At 37.1% G+C, this 17,575-nt stretch overlaps 1 protein-coding gene across 2 annotated transcripts in view; it reads left to right on the forward strand.

Moving 5' to 3' along the window:
• The window catches only part of naaladl2 (N-acetylated alpha-linked acidic dipeptidase like 2), a 460,031-nt gene that overhangs the window by 85,441 nt on the left and 357,015 nt on the right, over nucleotides 1–17,575 (forward strand). For both annotated transcript variants that reach the window (XM_005451121.4, XM_013270770.3), the window contains exon 3: nucleotides 6,954–7,042. The gene's annotated coding sequence lies outside the window, so the exon portion shown is untranslated. The remainder of the gene's footprint in view (nucleotides 1–6,953; nucleotides 7,043–17,575) is intronic.

Below are 17,575 nucleotides of genomic sequence, written 5' to 3' on the forward strand. Positions count from 1 at the left end.
CATTTTTCTGAAAGTGTCCAGTATTTGCAGTCAGGTGAAAGCGTTTTTCTTTCTGGCTTTCTTTTTCTGTCTGTCTGTAAACTGTTGCCTTCAACGCCGCGAGCTGCAGGCTAGAAGTAGAAGGAAGCAAATGAGCTCTGAAATACCGACTCCTTGGTAAAACACAGTCGGAATGACCTTTAGTTAACGGACAAATTGAGTTGCCGCCAGGGCACACTTCTGACTGTTGAGTGAACACTGTGAAGGAGAATGCATGTCTATGAATGCTGAAGTCGGCAAGTGCTTGAGATCAAGCTAGGGATGTGTGGGCCATATTTTATTTCAATAGTTTCACAATACAACAGGCTCCGGCCCCCTGCGACCCTGAATTGGATAAGCAAAGAGTTTTGCTTGATCTGTATTCAAGTAAGCTAAACATTGGTAAATAACTAATACTAATGTCAGGATTGGAGGAAAATCACCTTTATGAAATATATCCTTATAACGTCTTGATGCATTCTCAATCATCCAGGAAAGTAAATCTCCAAAAGTTGAATCTGTTCATCTGGACGTGGCGTGCAGATGAACAGATTCAACTTTTGGAGATATCCTTATAACCAATGTTAATAACCTGTTGGCACACGGAGTTAAGTAATGATTAGGGGCATGCTCATCTTTAATTGTTGGTGATTGTAGAAATAAAGAAAGAAGTGATTGGTGCACATGAAGTGTACCTGTCTCTGGGTTTCATTTACATAAAGCCAGAAAAAAGTCAAGGTTTTACATTTTGCAGTTCGTCTGAATCTAAAGGCAAACTAAATCATATATTCGGTCTGCATGCCCTGCTTAGAATCAGTTGTGTTTTACTGTTCCAAGTTACACTAGATCATGAGCAGAGCTAAAGCTGACTTCTTAAAGATTACTGCCAAGAGAGAAAACAGCTGTGATTTTGAATGTAGTAACTGGATGTTTCTGTGACACCAACAGGTCGTAACAGGAGGACTTCTTTCTTTCCCAAGGATAACTTAATTATATATTTACATAGACATGGTTCTGCTGGCTCCACAACACACTAAACCTACTTCATTCAGTGTATTGATATTGTCTAGAGATGGTAAAATTCACTGATAATAATTCATTAAAAAATGAATGTTAATAAAAGTGTATATATCCTTGAAAATAGTTTCCAACTCATAGGTATAGCAACACTACAAAATGCTGGTAAAATGAGTAATTTTATTATTATTACATATTCAATTCAATTCAATTCAATTTTATTTATATAGCGCCAAATCACAACAACAGTCGCGAAAGATTGTGAGCCATCAGAAGCTGTATGTGTTGTTTTTTTTCATTGTTTAAAAAAATAAAATAATAAAAAAAACCAAACCTCAGGATAGTGATATGCAAATAAGACAAAAGGGACAACTTTAGCTGTCATTGCACCGCCAAGATCCTTCATCTTTCTTTTTCCTTGTAATTAAATGTAACAAAACTGTTTGGTCTATGCTTTGGAGACAAAAGCTTTTTGTCTATGCTCGGGAGGAGAGCAGTCTCACTACTCCCTGACTGAACCCTAAGAACCAATCTTCCCATTTTTATCATCCTGGGAACTAGGAGTGTGATCCAGTACACTGATGTATTCTCCAGATGAAATGAGATATTTGCAATAACTGTCACAGGTGCCCACTTTACACATGCTACAACTTTAGTTTTTACCAGATTTTTGGTACGCCACGACATACCTCGAGAGCTTGAGTTTGACCAAGTCATCTTTCTGATGTTTTAATTCCTGAGATCAGACACAAAACTCCCAGATTTGTAATAAACTACCAGGGAAAATTAGTAGGCTCGCTCAGAGTCGTCTTACCATTTCTTTAAATATACTGTTTTTAATAATAATTCTGTAAGCGAGGTACTCGGAAGGTTTTCAGTAATGCCTCTCAGAGCGTTTTGTCATGTCAGTGTCAGAATATGTCAGAGTATGCTTTACTTAGTAAGAAACAGCTTTGCATGCAAGCATTTGAATAACTTTGACATGATGCTTGGTGTGTACTGTCTGTCTGTTCCTGAGATGAAGCATGTAATTACACTTCAAAGAAAATGGAAGTGAGTCTGCAAATACTGCAGCCTTGTCTATGTGGCAGCACACTGTCATGTGTGATGCCGTGGCTTGACGCAGAGCAGATTGTCACAATGTGCAGTAGTCTTTCATCTGTAATAACTCTGACTTCCAGTAAATGATTAAGACTTTAAAATTACCACTATTTTTAAAAAGAAACTCTAATCTCTTTTTTTAAGTTTACGTCAGTATTAAGGTACTGCCGAGGAATAAACCAGCTAAAAACAACAACTGCCTTCAATCTCCCTTGCTTCATTTTCCATATTTTAGTGAAGAAAGTACTCATTACAGCTGCACACGAAACAGAAGCAGCTTAGCATGCATAGCATCAAGACTGAAACAAACCGGGGCATACATACAAAATATCTTAGACTCATGTACTCTTACACACATACACTCATCAAAGACCATTTTGTGTCCATTTCCCTCCCTCCAAGCAGCTCCTCTCCTCCCCAGTCAATTTGACAAATCCATTAGGGATCCATTACAGACTTTATGAAAAGCAGCTACATTATTTTTCTTCCAGCGCCGAGGAGCCACATAAATAAGCCCAGTGATAGTAATGGCAGTCCTGATGGGGGTTTAAGCGGGATATTTGTGTGTGAGCTGACATGTGTGTGTACACTTGTCCCTGGATATGTCATATTTATCCCTGCACAAATGTGATAGCTCTATTTATAATTTCTAAGCTCTTATATTTGGTAACATTTCACTGATTTCTTTGATGCTGTGCTTTTGGTAGTTCTTTTCCCTAAACTATCAAAATCATCATGATGCAGTTTCGTAAGTTGCATGTGTGTCTAGAATATGGTTTATGTATTATGTTTGTTATTGAATGAATGAATGATCTTTATTCGTTCAATAAAGATCATTCATTCATTCATTCATTCATGTTCTTTGTGTTCTTTGTTTATTGCTATATGTTTTGTATGTTACCAAATTCCCCCTGGCAGATACGTGTGTTAACTCAGTTGATAAAGTGGAATGCAAACAATATGTCACATCTTAGACCTTTAGTCACCTTTAAAGGGCATTGTCATAGAACGCTACAAAGCAGTGAACCATGTTTTGAACACATTTACCTTGCTGCATGCTTACCTTTCACACTGATTTTCTTTCTTGCTGCTTGCTGTGACCTTCATGCTCAATGGCTGCTACTGTCTTTGATAGCCATATCACTACTGGACAGGTCCATATGGTACCTCCACAAAGCTCTGTTCAATACTATTTGTAAGCTGTAAGGTGACCTGTAGCCTCAAAGCCTGCAGAAATGCCTTTTTTTCAGCAGATTCAGAATGAATTAAACTTTGTGTTACCAATTGGATTATTACTGATAAAAATTACTGATTGTATAGTGCTGATTACCATTACAATATGCCAAGTGCGCCATTTTTTTCTTGCTGTTTTTCCTCTTTGGTTAGATTTAGGCACTAAAATCTACATTTTAGTGTTTATATGCTAACAACTACAGCAATTTTTTACAAAAGAGATAGATAGAACATGGTTTGGTCACATCTCCGTCACTACATTAATCAACATTGAGCCAATGCATGTAATTCATTAAAGCGTCAATGTTAGCGCTTTGGCATCTGCTGCATTGATTTTTGGAAGCACAAGTTACTGTGTAACGGTAAACTGATGGAGTGCTAATTTATCAGCTAATGCTAGTTAGCTTGGTTAGGTTGCAGGTTGCATTCATAAACTGTAAATCTACTGCAAAGTTCTTGACTTGATAAAACCCCCAAACATTTCACCAAAACTGAGGTGGAAACTTCTGGTATGGTGTTTACCACACAGCAAGTCATAATATTAGAGAGATAATCAATTAGATATGCCCCAAAAGGCTCCAACTGCAAACGCACAATGAAAATGTCAAGTTTAATGACTGAAAGCAGAGAATGAAGCCTCGTAGATTGTCTTTATCCAGACAGCTGATGATCAATGTGGCCACGCCCCAAACTCAGTTTTTAAGTTTTTCTAAAACAAACTTTGGAATTTGGCATTTTTCATATTCCATTAACAAAGTATTCGTAGAATGCAAAAAGTTGTTTTTTTTTTTCACTTTTTAATAATCATTTTAACATGGGGATTGACACCCTGGGGCCAGCCTCATGTGGCACGTAAAGAAACTTGCTTTTTTTCCCATTATAATGTTTGGTTACTTTTTCAGCTCTGAAGGTTGACCCTTGGTCCGTGTCCAGTGGGCACTTTCCAAGAATCCATATGTGAGAACCATAATAGCAGAAATGAAAATGACACCTACCAGTGCAATATTTAACAGCCTGTGAATAAAGTGGCCTAGTTACAAGTGTCGCAATTTACTACTACTGACTGATATCATTCATTGTGATTATAGACTTTAACATCTTCATCTTCGTTGAAGTTGTTTGAAATTACAGCTGTCACATAGATATACATAGTGGAGTAAAAGGTGCACTGTTTCTCTCAGAGATATTAAAGTTTAAATACTCAAACTGTATATATGTAATAATTGTACTGCAGCACTTATTTGTGAATTATATCTGACATTGTTATGTGTTCACCCAGAGTGATTGGTAGTAATAAAATTACATTTTTGGTCATAGGCATGCACAGACCTTATTGTGACGTTCATATTTACCAGACTGTATATAAGTAATGAATACGTCACTGTATAGTTAAACCTGGCCTTCACTAAATGGCTTTATGCTGTGACTTACATCTAGTTCGGTATATCTATGTTCAGTTTGATGCCTGGCAATGAGACAGAAAATGCCAAACTGGTACTTGATTGTGTGGTTCATATAGGGACTCACACACACACACACACTCTCATACACAGAGAGAGAGAGAGAGAGAGAGACAATCACACACACAGGCAAGCACACACACACATACAGGTGAACACAGGGCAGTGATCTCTTCGACATGCTGTGCTAAAACATGATTCCAGATAAGATGTGTTTTTCTACTGGATACATGAACTTTGTTGGCTGACATGCACATGAACACAGACACACACAAATTCACACAAGAACGCACAGATATACTTCTGTGCATGAAAATGTGAGAAATTGTGAGAAAAAAATGACATCAAAAGCAAATAGATAGCTAATAGATTCTGACAGGTGGAAAATTGAGATTTCTCTTAAAATTGAGAAGTGGCACTGTAAAACCAGGCAATCTCACCTTGCTGGTGTTGAAAAGACCTGCCACGAGGAGGAAGAGGATATTAGACAAGCTGACAAGCTGTCACAAAACTCAACTGAGCTGCACTTTATGCACAAAGAGGAAAGGCCTAAAGGTGTGTCTTCTTGCCTCGTGACTTAAAGATGGATTCTCGTGTTTATGAGACTACTTCTGTTTCAGTCCCCCACAATCTGCCCAGCAGGACACCCAGATGTTTTGTATTTCTTTTCTTGCTCTCTCTTCACCCTGTCTTGGCCTACAGCTTCATCAAAATCCCTGTCTTCCACTCAAATGCCACAAACTATAACAGTTCCTCTAAAATAATGTCAAATGTACACCTCCCTGGGGACTTTCTTGCTGTTTTTACTTAACTTGACAAATAGCTCAAGTCATGTTGTGCTGTGGTGAGTTAACAGTGATAGAGCACCAATCAGACGTGTAGAAAAGTAGAAAACTTTGCACTGGTGCATACATGATATTGTGAAATCTTTGCTCTGTTTCATTTCCTTTGTTCATCGTTAGTATTCTTCCATCTTGTCTCAGTCCTGCTGCAGAGGCCAGGACCCCTGACACCTGATGTATTAGTTTGTCTGTGGACTCAGCAGTAGATGTTTTGATACCTTGAGTTCCTGCAGGGTGTGTGTGTGTGTGTGTGTGTGTGTGTGTGTGTGTGTGTGTGTGTGTGTGTGTGCATTTTATCTCATCACATGCAGGCCTAGTGCTGTGTGTGCATACATAAATGCCTGTGTGTGTGTATTTGTGGAAAGAGTGCAGTGTAATTGCATGTACTTTTTCCACAGATGGCCACATGGTGTGTAATCAACACCTGCACCATCGTGTGGGTGTCACGGGTCAGGAATTGGTGCTACAGTATAAGCTGCTCTGCTCCACCACCAACTGATGTAGCCAGTGGATTAAGCAATTGTTCTACCAAGGAGACAAATACTTACCTACACTATATCTGTCATGACCTTACCATTCAGTCTGCATTGAGTGTGCAAAGTACAAAGGAAGTGTATGCAATATAAAAAGAATACAGTTTATATGCTTTTAACTCTTAGTTGCCTCTATTAGCAGCGAGCAGACAAACAGCAAATGGCCCGACAGCAAAATATTTTGCTCACCGTCTTCGGGGAGACTTCAATACAAGCAAATCTGAAATTAACCTACCAGAACAAGGCAATTTATCAAGTAATATCTGGGAGCATGTTACTGACACCTACGTCATTACCACAGCAACCCATCCAAATACTTATATGATGTCTGGATACATAATTTGATCTGATCATATAGAAGTATTTTTATAGAGAAGGCCAGTCTATCCTTAAAATCTGCTTTGAGAACACATATCTGATATGCCTGATTGTTCAGGAACATATGATGTGTTAACTAAGCCTTGGGATTTGAGTCACATAGCTGGTTTTATCTGATCATGATGTACAAATGATTCCCTGCCACCATCATCAAAACCCTCTAATAACACTACAAAATGCTGCTTTGTATTTTACCCAAACGTGAGGTGCTGTGCTGTTTTGACCAGATATAAAAATAAATCATTACACTGCCATTGTCTTGCAAAATAAGCCAGTTAAGAGAAAATCCATGTATGCCATCATGTAACATTAGTTGTAAAACTTTAAAATAATGACTTATCACATTTCCCTTTGCCTGCTTTCTTTTACAGAACTTTCCTGTGTGCTTTGTGTTCAGCAGTACTCCTACTGCAGCACTTGAGAGCAACAACAACTCCTGCGCTGACTAGAGCTCAGCCTTGTGAGTATTCTCATTTTTTTTAAGGATTGCCATTTTATCAGCATAAAATTCATTAATTTTGGCAAGAACTTCATAATAAATAAGACCTTCTTATACTTTGTGTTTCAGTTATTCAGTTATTATTCCTCAATATATAAAAAAAAAACAGTCAACGAATCAGATGTCAACCTGTCCATAATATAGTTACTATGCTGGCAACAGGATGCCTTTAGTTGGTACTGGTACTCGTCTTCTTTCCTTTTCTCTCTATGGTAATAGATTGATTAATTCACAATTAGCTCCAGTGTTCAAAGTCCGTCTTTGTCTGCTTCCAGTAGTAGGGAACATCTGTTTTATGAACACACACACACAAACTCTAGCTGATGCTCAAACAAATACACACATACAAGTTGCGGCACATCCACACGCACGCACAGACAACTACAGAGCTTTCGTTGGGCGGGGGTGAGACATCTGCTGTTTGTTGTTCACAAATTATTGATAGCAGTAAACAGAAAGTTGAGGGGAAAACAGGCATTTCTCATGCTGATGAAATTTTCACGACCTGTCAGCCCATTCAAGCCAACACTTTGTTACCAAGTAGGATGGCATGACAACAAGAGACGCTCCTTCAATATGCTTTTCCCATATCAAGGAGAGTGCAGGGGAGTTACAGAAACAAAGAAATTCACAGGAAAGAGACCTGAGACAGGTGAAACACTTTTTTTTAAAGTCATTTGTATTTGAAAACCCAACGGAAATGAATGTAGAGCTATGCTGTTGCTATAAACGGCAGTGTGACCTGAGCTAATGATAAACATATTTATGCATTTTAATCATAAAGAGAAAAAGCTCTAATATGTCTTACAGGAATAACTTAATAACTTGCAGTACTTTATGATCAAATAAACACAGACATAAACTTCACAAGCATTTTGTCTCAAGGTGTTAACAAGGAGAAACATTTATCCATCATCATGGCATACTTGTCAAGTTGTAGTATAATGTAATTAGCGGAGGGTGTATGCATGTAAATGATGCCTCTCTGCTTGGCTCTCACCATCTGTATGCCTCTTACTCCCCAACATGTGGCCTATCATTAAACCAGATTAGTGGCACTTGTAACTAAGACAGAACAAATGCCCAGTATCCTAGGTGTAATGTCCATATACTGTATAATTCTGCACCTCATTATCTCATGAAAAATGCCAGTGGATAGGAAGGCAAGGCGTCAGACTTTAAAGGAAAGTAACAGGGTATCCTATCACAAACACGCTTTGGCAAGACATGCAGAGGAACATCTCTCGCCTCATGCTGACAAGTAACAAGGAACTCCTCAATACTGGCATTACTGTAGCTAAGAGGGCCAGATTAAAATGAATCTAAACATCTTAGGAATGGTTTGAAAAATTCATCCACCATGTGTCATTTTCAGCAAATAATAAATAGTTTTATGTAACGTTGTAGATCATTTTTTTACTATAGTAGAAACAATATTTTACAAATCTTCAGGCAGGAAGAAAATGACGTCCATGTAGAGTGCAGACAGGGAGCACAAACGCTATGTTTTCATCTGATCCAATTTATGTTGTTAAATTTGTAAATAGTGGAGGAAGATGTTTCTGTCTGTGTGTGTATTTGGTGGCGGTGGTGTTGGCAGGGCTTCTGAATTCTGGTCAAGTATATGCAGAACATTGTATAAAACAGCTGTTGTTCTTTTTCAGTGTGATGCTACAGTATAGTTTGACTCAAGAATGAAACTTATAAAGCAGAGCTTTATATTGGGTTCTTCTAGCTCATTACAAAATTTTTATATACACTAAAAATTACAGTTGATATTGCAAAATGTTGATAATTTTTTTATATACTTATTTACTGCAGTTTTTTTTTTTTTTTTACATGAGTAAACTGCTCTTTTCTGTTTTTAAATTTTAAATTACTTTTATGTAGCTCTTTTCCCATTAAGAAAAACGTCCCATCAATGAAATGTTGGTATGTGGGAATATTAAAGTAGTAGTACCGTAAATCCCGGACTACAGAGCGCACCTGATTAAAAGCCGCATGCTCTAATTGCAGAAAGAAAATCAATTTTGTACTTGTACAGGCCGCACCGGATTTTAAGCCGTATGCGTTTCACTTGTAATATGAGATATTTACAGAAATATTACACGTGAGGATTTTTAACGTTTAATTTAATTCGTAAGGTAACATAAACATGGTAACATAAACGTTATGGTAACATACAAAAATACACACCGCAAATGCTTTTTTTCCTCGAACAGCGACTGTACCTTTAAGTATACGTACGTATCGGTAACACACAAATTACATTGCTTATGTTTTTTTTACAGAACAGTGCACAAACAACATTACAACGTCTCTTAACAACCGGTAAAAATATATACCGTATATATACTACTTATCAATTTTATTGGTCTACTGTTACCAGGCAAAATGTTTTTGGCCGCATGAAAAAAAATATGCATTAGCCGCACGTCAGTATAAGCCGCAGTGTTCACAGTGTGGGAAAAAAGTAGCGGCTTATGACCCGAAAACTACGGTAAGTGCAAATTTCGGTATTATGCTGAATCTAGCAACGGGCAACCTCCTGAGCTGAAAAATGTATGCAAGTGGCAAAAACATCTGTAGGTGCCATGCAGCTGGCTGTAACAGACTCCCATGTTAAAATGTCCATCTTTGCAGCATTAAAGAGTATGTTTAGGTCTGATGCAAACAACAAACAAGTTTGACATCTACATGTTGTATTGTCATGCAGTAACACACTTACTGTGTATGTGTGCTGTTGTCATTTGGAACATTTTTAATGGACTGTCTAATAAATACTATGGCTTACTTTGTAGTACAAACCTTCCAAGAAATACTGTATTATTATAAGGTCTACCTTACTATATAAAGCACGTTGAGGTGACTGTTGTTGTTATTTGGTGCTGTATAAATAAAACTGAATTGAATTGTTCGTCCTTTAGTTTTGGTGAATGATTTTCTTAATTATCACTAACTAGCCAATGTGTGTCTTTTATTGCATTCATACTGTTTATTGAATGTAGCTTGCTTACTAAGCTAGCTAGCATTAGCAGATAAATTAGGACTCCATCCTCCTTATAAGGTAACGTTTTGGTCCAAATACTTAACAAAAGTTATTTTATTATTGCTGCTAATGTTGAAGATTCAATGTTCACACCCAGCAGGTGATGTCCTGGTGGCTACTGTTTTTATACGGTCTATAAACTTTAGAGAACACAGAGATTAGTTGCTTATGCAAAAAACACAAAATCATAATATTAGTGCAAACAAGTGATCATAATTTCACTCATCAGCCTTTAATTTGGGACCAAACTAAAGAAACACCAAAATGCAAGCATGCGGCAAACAACTGAAAAAATTTCAGTGAACTAACATGATTTCAACACAAGCACATGCACAAGCACAACATGACAGCTAACATTGCAATGCAAAGCAAATTAAACATGTAATGTTACAAAACCAGGCACAATAGAAGAATAGTGAGCAGCAGACCTAGCAGACATATTTGAAGACTTTAGAGGCAATTCTTTGAGCAGTCATTTTTCAGTGGCTTGATATCTTCACAGAAATCAGTACATAGCATTTGAGCAGCACATGTGTTATAAACAGGAAAATCAGTTTGGAAAAAGTGAAAGACATAAGAGAAAGGACAAACCAAAAAGAACTTTGTAAAAGAATATGAACTGATGAGTATTATATCTGATGTGCAAGCATCAGATTTAAGATAGAGTGTGGTGATGGGTCACTTCTCCAAAACTGGATAGACTGAAAGAGTATCAGGATAGAAGTTAAACATGTGTCTTTGGTAATTTATAGCCGCTGTTGCTTGAGACACAGCCCAGCACACTTTGCTTTACACAGTGCTTTGTCTTACAAGTCAAAGATCTAAGATCTCAGCTCATCAACGAAAATACCTCAAAAAACAAACAAAAAAAATGTGCTTTTGTCTAAGTTTAAGAAGGGTCTTTCAATGTATTTTTTTTAAATACAGTATAAGCAATAGCAATCAAATAACATCAAAAATATACTAGACAATCCCAGGTCACTTCAGGGATCAATGTTGTGTTTTCAGAAATTTTGAAGTATTCCACAGACTGAACAAAAAACAAACCAAACCAGAAAAATTGAAAAAAAGGCCTTCTTTTCATTTTTTATTCTCTTCAGGATTCTTTACTTCTCTCAGAGATATCTTCTTGCTATTCCTGGCCTCTTTATTGACTCCCACAGCCGCCTTTGTTATGTCCCCACTGTGCTGCCTGGAAAAGTGGCCACCTTAAGTGTTCTCTTACTGCTGCTCCCATTGTGGGAACATATTTCTAAAACAACACAAGATAGGCAGACTGTTTATAGTCTGATATAGAAGAAGAAAAAGGAACCCTCTTTAGATCCAGAAGGAAGAAATAACTTGAAATGCATCGACTGTTTGCAGTCAACAAAATTAGTACATGGAAACATTCAAAAAAATGAAGAAGAGAGGCGAAGGAAAGCAAGAAGTGTCATTCTGTTTTTATCAAACGCAATGTTTGAACTATAAAGAGGATGAACATCTAAAGTGAAAGGTAATGCCAAAGTAAACACTTGTTTTGCTACTTTATTTGATTTTATCACGGTATCTCTTTGAACCTCCAGTTTTCTGGTATCAGTGAACTGTCTCACTTTTAACCTGAATTTATCCAATTTATCCCTCTGGTAACTTATTCTGAATCCGGACCAAATTGACTGTTATCAAAGCCAGTCAGCAGCCTAACTGCTAACCAATAGGATTGCTGAAAATACAAAAATTATGTTTCTACCAGATCCTAATAGAGATACAAGAGTTTATAATAATGTAACAAACTTAACTAGCAATAAAGCCTTTCAAACTGTTTTGCTGTTGTACATTTTCGATGAATGGTTTTGGTTGCAAAACAGAGCTTCAAGAATGGAAGGAGAGTTTACTACAATAATGATATTACAAAGATCCTTTTATTCCCAACAGAATTTCTCACAGTTGTTCGGTTTTATTTTTATTTCATTGCTCTGCCTCAGAACAAAATGAAGTGCTCTTTATTTTAATATTATGAAACTGGTTCACTTTTTAGGTTCACTATCACCACTGTAGTATTACTTGACCATTTAAAGTGTCATAATTCACAGCGGGTGGATGCAGAAAGAGGTCTGCTCCATTTTTGTGTGTTTCCTTTTGTCCTTAGGATTAGTTGATTGTTTTCTCTAACTTGCTGATTGCATGTATAGTACATTCAAATTTCATTAAGCAAGCTGAAATATAAAACCTAAAGAACCAATATGAAGGCCCACATATTAGCAGACGTTGTTTGATGGTTATGTTCAAGATGCCAGTAGCTTAATTCTCACGCAATATTAATCTTCGTACGAGTCTGTGGACAGAGATGATTAAAAAAAAAAAAATCTTTCCATCAAATACTAATTTAACGTTAATATACACAAAAATAGTTGTTTTGTCTTTGAAACCAAATGTTCAATTATGAATTCCTTTAAAGTGGTTTGTCTTTCTTATCTTTTTATCTTTTAGAAAAAGATTAAGGGAAAAGGGAACATTTCCCAGGCAAGAACATTCATAGTGAAATAGTTGTGTAATTACTTTGTGGATACTGTGGATGCGCTCTGTCTTATAAAGTAACCCCACATATGTTACGTGTGGCTGTTACTCAGGAGGTAGCTCATCTCATCAGCTCATCTACTAATCAGGTTGGTGGTTCGATCCCTGACAGACTCCCAGTAGGCTTGCAAGTTTCTCTCCAATGCATGTGTTATGTGTGAATGTGAATGTTAGATAGAAAGCACTCATTTAGAAAAAGCATAGAAATAAAGTGTTTGGGGGAATGACAAGTTTTAGACAATGGCAAGTTGTTTAAAGCACTTTGAGTGCTTAGGTAGAGTAGAAAAGTGCTATATAGTCCTAACATAAAGGATATTAAAGTGTTTTGGATTACCCTGCATTAAAAAAAGTGATCAACAAGGACACAGCATGTTGAAATAACTTAATAATACTGATCAAGTTCAAACGTGACAGTAGGTTGTTCTGCTGGGTCTGAGGACCTGTTGGGCATTCCAGTTGTTGGTTGACCTTTCTGCTAAGCGTGGGCCTCGATATAATCCTAGAAGTACAGAAAAGGGCCAAGGATTGAGCCAACCAATCTTGTATTCTCTTTACCCTTTTCTCTTCCTTCCTCCATTACTCTTCCCTACTCCTCTCTTTGTTCCACCCCTCTTCTCTCTTGTGGACAGTGAGATTCTTGGGTATGTGTGTTGTTAATAATTCAGCCTGGAGGATGGATTTTGGTCTTCATTTGCAGCAGGACATGCCGTGCTCCACTGAACAATGCACTCATGTCCAGGACCCTAAAGTGTCTTCGGAGGCAGAAATAGGAAAACCCCTTTTTTCCTTTCAGTGGCTGCTGGGTGTCTGAAAATATGGGGAAAGAAAACGGACAGGAGAGAAAGAAACAATGACTTAAATTAATTTTCTTTGCGTGCACTCTAAGAACTAAAACTGATAATTACTTAAATATTTTGGTGCAACACTTTTACACTCAAAAATAATGAGTAAATACAAAAACAATCACATCTCTTAAATACACCTTATTAATTGAGTAAATCCAACTAAAATGGAATAAGTTGTTATGAACAATTAAAGATGTTACAGTAACATACAAAATTGAGTAAATACAATTGAAAATGTAAGTTAAAACAACAGTAACCAAAAGTTCAAACTACATAAAATATTAATTAGGAAATGCTGAAATGCTTGGCACATATAACCTACACCATTACAATTATTTGTTTTTAAATAATGGTTCAATTTACTTAATATTTTAAAGTTAACTTAAGCAAAAACGTTAATTACAATTAAGTGTTTATATATACACATATACATATATACACATATACATATACATACATATATATACATACATATACATACATACATATACATACATACATACATACACACACACACACACACACACACACACACACACACACACAGGAAAAAAAGAACCACGTCAGTTCAACATTGTTCACAATGATTTATTTTAACCAGCTTTTTTGTGAATCACACATTTAGCAGATTCCTTCTCTGAACACAGTGAGCTGAAATCTGTTCTACATTCAGTGGATAAAACTTGGATAAAATTTCAGTCACAACAGCCTTATATAATAAAATTGCATGCAAATTGGCATGCTTGATAAAACTCTGTAAAACTGGCATATTGATGCTAACAACAAGAAAAATGTACCTGCCATACAAAGAATAAAAGTGGCTCAAGTGAACGCAGTGCTTTACCTTTTCAGAAAAGGTCAAATGACAAAAATAAAATTAAGATCCCAAAAAAATATAAATCCTGAAAAGAAAAAAACATTTGCACTGTGACATAGTTTTTGAACATCTTATTTTGATTCCAAAAAATTGGGCAGATTATAACTAAAGAGTGACCAAAAAACATCCATAATTTAAATAAAAAGGTTTCAAAAAGGATTGCGCTAAGAAGAAAAAAAAAAAAAAAAAAAAAAAAAAAAACCATACAGAAGATACTCTCCCATTTACACCTTAATGTGAATCTGGAAAGTTAATACAAAAACACAGTTTATGGTACAAACATTATTTATGAACAGGAATGTCAACACAATGTAATGCCGCAACTGAACCTTTTGATGAGCATTACATGTCACTTAACAAGTCTAACACTTTAAGAACAGCCCTGTGAAATTTTGTCTACAATGAACAGAGGTCATTTTTCAGTCTTTGAACCTTGACAGAAAGGTTTCCTGGATCCAGCTCCATGAACACTTTTTGAAATGCTTCAAATGTGCATTTGAGATTCTTGGGGTGTTTCAGATCCAGAGCATAGCACAGTCCCAAAAGATAGCAACAGGCTTTGCTCAGATTCCCAAGTTTGCCCAGAACAGTAACGCCTTCAATAACAATACCCACATCAGTAGGTTCGCCTGACCTGTCTTGATTCTACAGCAGGTAAATCTTCATCACCTCCTCAGCCAAAGCCTCTTCAACAAAGACAGCATCAGCACCGTCCTTTAAAAAGAGAAACAACTGTTTTAAGCTCACATATTTCCAAACATTGAAACAAAAAGTTTCATTTGTATGAGATCACCGGTACTCATAATATGTGGACACTGTGCTCCAAAATCTTTGAGCAAATGCTATTCTTTTGTATGCTTTGAAGTGTTTTTTTTTCTTCTTTAGAACAGTATCTTAAAACTTTTCTATGATCTCACAAGCTAAAATAAACTACTAATATTCCTAAAACAGATTTATTGCACCAACCTCAAAGGTTTTGATTAAGGCACTTGGATCCTCTCCCAGATGGTCAATGAGACATCTGATGATGACTTCTCGTTTTTTCTCGATGGAATTTCCACTCTGTAAAACAGGAAGTCTCAACTGAGGCAAAATTTGTACATTTAAAACATGACTTACCATTTCTAGCTTAAACATAACTATTTTTTTTTCTGTTGTTGACCTGTTTTCACACCCACCATCAAGGTAAGAACACCTGTGGAGCTAAAATATTGAACAGAAACCTCAGAAAAGCCGTTTTTAGTGGAAGGGCCTCTTCAATGCTGTGTTGGAACGTTTTTGTGGTTAGAAAATGCAATCTTCCTTACCTGAAGCAGAAGGTTTAACTGTGCCCTGTGGCGTTGTCCAGCAGCACCTTTCTTGGCTTGAAACAAGGACAGGAGTTTGGATGAATACAAGTCCAATGATGACATGAACTTTGGTTCAAGGTTCAGGGTCGTGATCCTATGAAACTCTGCACTGACCTGGATGGGAGAGGACAAAAAACCAAGGCCAAAAAATCTGAAGGCCAAAATTCTGATTCAATCAAAAAAAAAATCTTTAAGTGAAACTACCATTTTTTGCAACCTGGACCTTATTTTCTAACATGCAAAAGATTAATTTACTCATCCAGACATAAATCCATATAAGTGGAGTTGTTCAGTATGCAGACTAAAGCCTTAGTGGAAGATAATACTTTATGTTAAGCTTCTAAATTTTATGTTATGAATTGCTTGCACTATTTCCCTGTGAGATTGTATAATGTTGGAGGGAAGAGGCGGAGCCAGGTTGCCCTCTGAACCATCGTCTGCCAGGCAGCGATGCGAGAGGAACACACCGCTGAAGTGGCGCACATATTCAGAATCGCGTCAGCGGCTTTACAGAGAAAGCCTTTCAGCTCCTCTGGCAGCTCTGCTTCCTCCACCTTCCTGGAGATGACAAATGCTAGCAAGGCAGTGTTGTTAGTCACTGCAGCTGACTGAACAGTGCATTGATGTGCGCGATCAGTGAACCTTGCTATCAGCTGGTCAAGTTTGGCGGGGTGGGCCGGTCGCTGTCCAACGACCTTGGTCATTTTGGTGCCGAAAACTGAAGAGAGGCTCGGCTCTAGAGGGGGAACAGGCGGAAAACTCCGGTCTGTGAAGCCCTCCGTTTCATGCGAACTGTGAGACCTAGACAAGTGTGAGCGTAAGGCACCCCATGTCTTAAAAGAGCAAGGACAATTCAAATGAAGACAGGGTATGGAATAGCCATGACCAAATGTACCATGTTTCACTCGATAATGTTTGAGTAGTGACACTTTTGATGACTCCTCATGTTTGCAGAGTTTACACTGCCATCTCATCACCTGTGACCTAAAAAATTGTGAGAAAATATGTCTCACAGTATGAAGATGACAGAATGGTGTATAACCATATTTACAGTTTTTGTATGATTAACTGATTGAATAACCAATACTCACTACCAATTCAGGTGGAGGATACAACTTACAAATAAGTCAACATGGAACAAAGTACAATACTTAACCACATTGAAATAATCTGAATCACATCACCATGCTGTATAAATAAAAAGATAGTATGGTGACACTAGATGACAGACCATGAACTCATCAATATATTTACCGAACTGAAAAATTCTCAAAATTTAGATTTGGCATTTGTATGACTAAAATAACCCACCACAAAACCAGTATAAATATTTAGGTGGTATCACCATCCACTACTCAGCTTGTATAAAACAATATCATATCATTCCAAAATTTAACACATCAAGTCCTCTGAGTAAAATTACCTGCTTTACTTTGTAGTTGATGCAGATTTTTTTCTCCGGGTGGTGAAGATGGTGCTGAAAAAATACAAATCAAAACTTTATCATTACAAAACATGTCACTGAGTAATCTGCCATAGCATCAATCTCTTATAAGAAATTTTAGCTTGGATTGAAATAAACATTTATTTATGTAAATTGGGAGTAACTATACTGGAAATGATGGTACTTTTGGCTTGACCCAAAGGACCAAAGCTTTTTTTTTTTCATTATTTTCTGGGATCTGAAAGGAAGTAGGGCCCCGAGTCTAAATTTACTTAAGGCCCCATAGTACTTTGGACCAGCCCTGGATGAGGTAATCTGCTGACCCGGGCGGTCCTCTCAGCGTTCTCTCAAAAACTGGCCCTGTTCGGGACAAA

The sequence above is a fragment of the Oreochromis niloticus genome, linkage group LG23, assembly GCF_001858045.2.
Source record: "Oreochromis niloticus isolate F11D_XX linkage group LG23, O_niloticus_UMD_NMBU, whole genome shotgun sequence".
NCBI classification, from domain to species: domain Eukaryota; kingdom Metazoa; phylum Chordata; class Actinopteri; order Cichliformes; family Cichlidae; genus Oreochromis; species Oreochromis niloticus.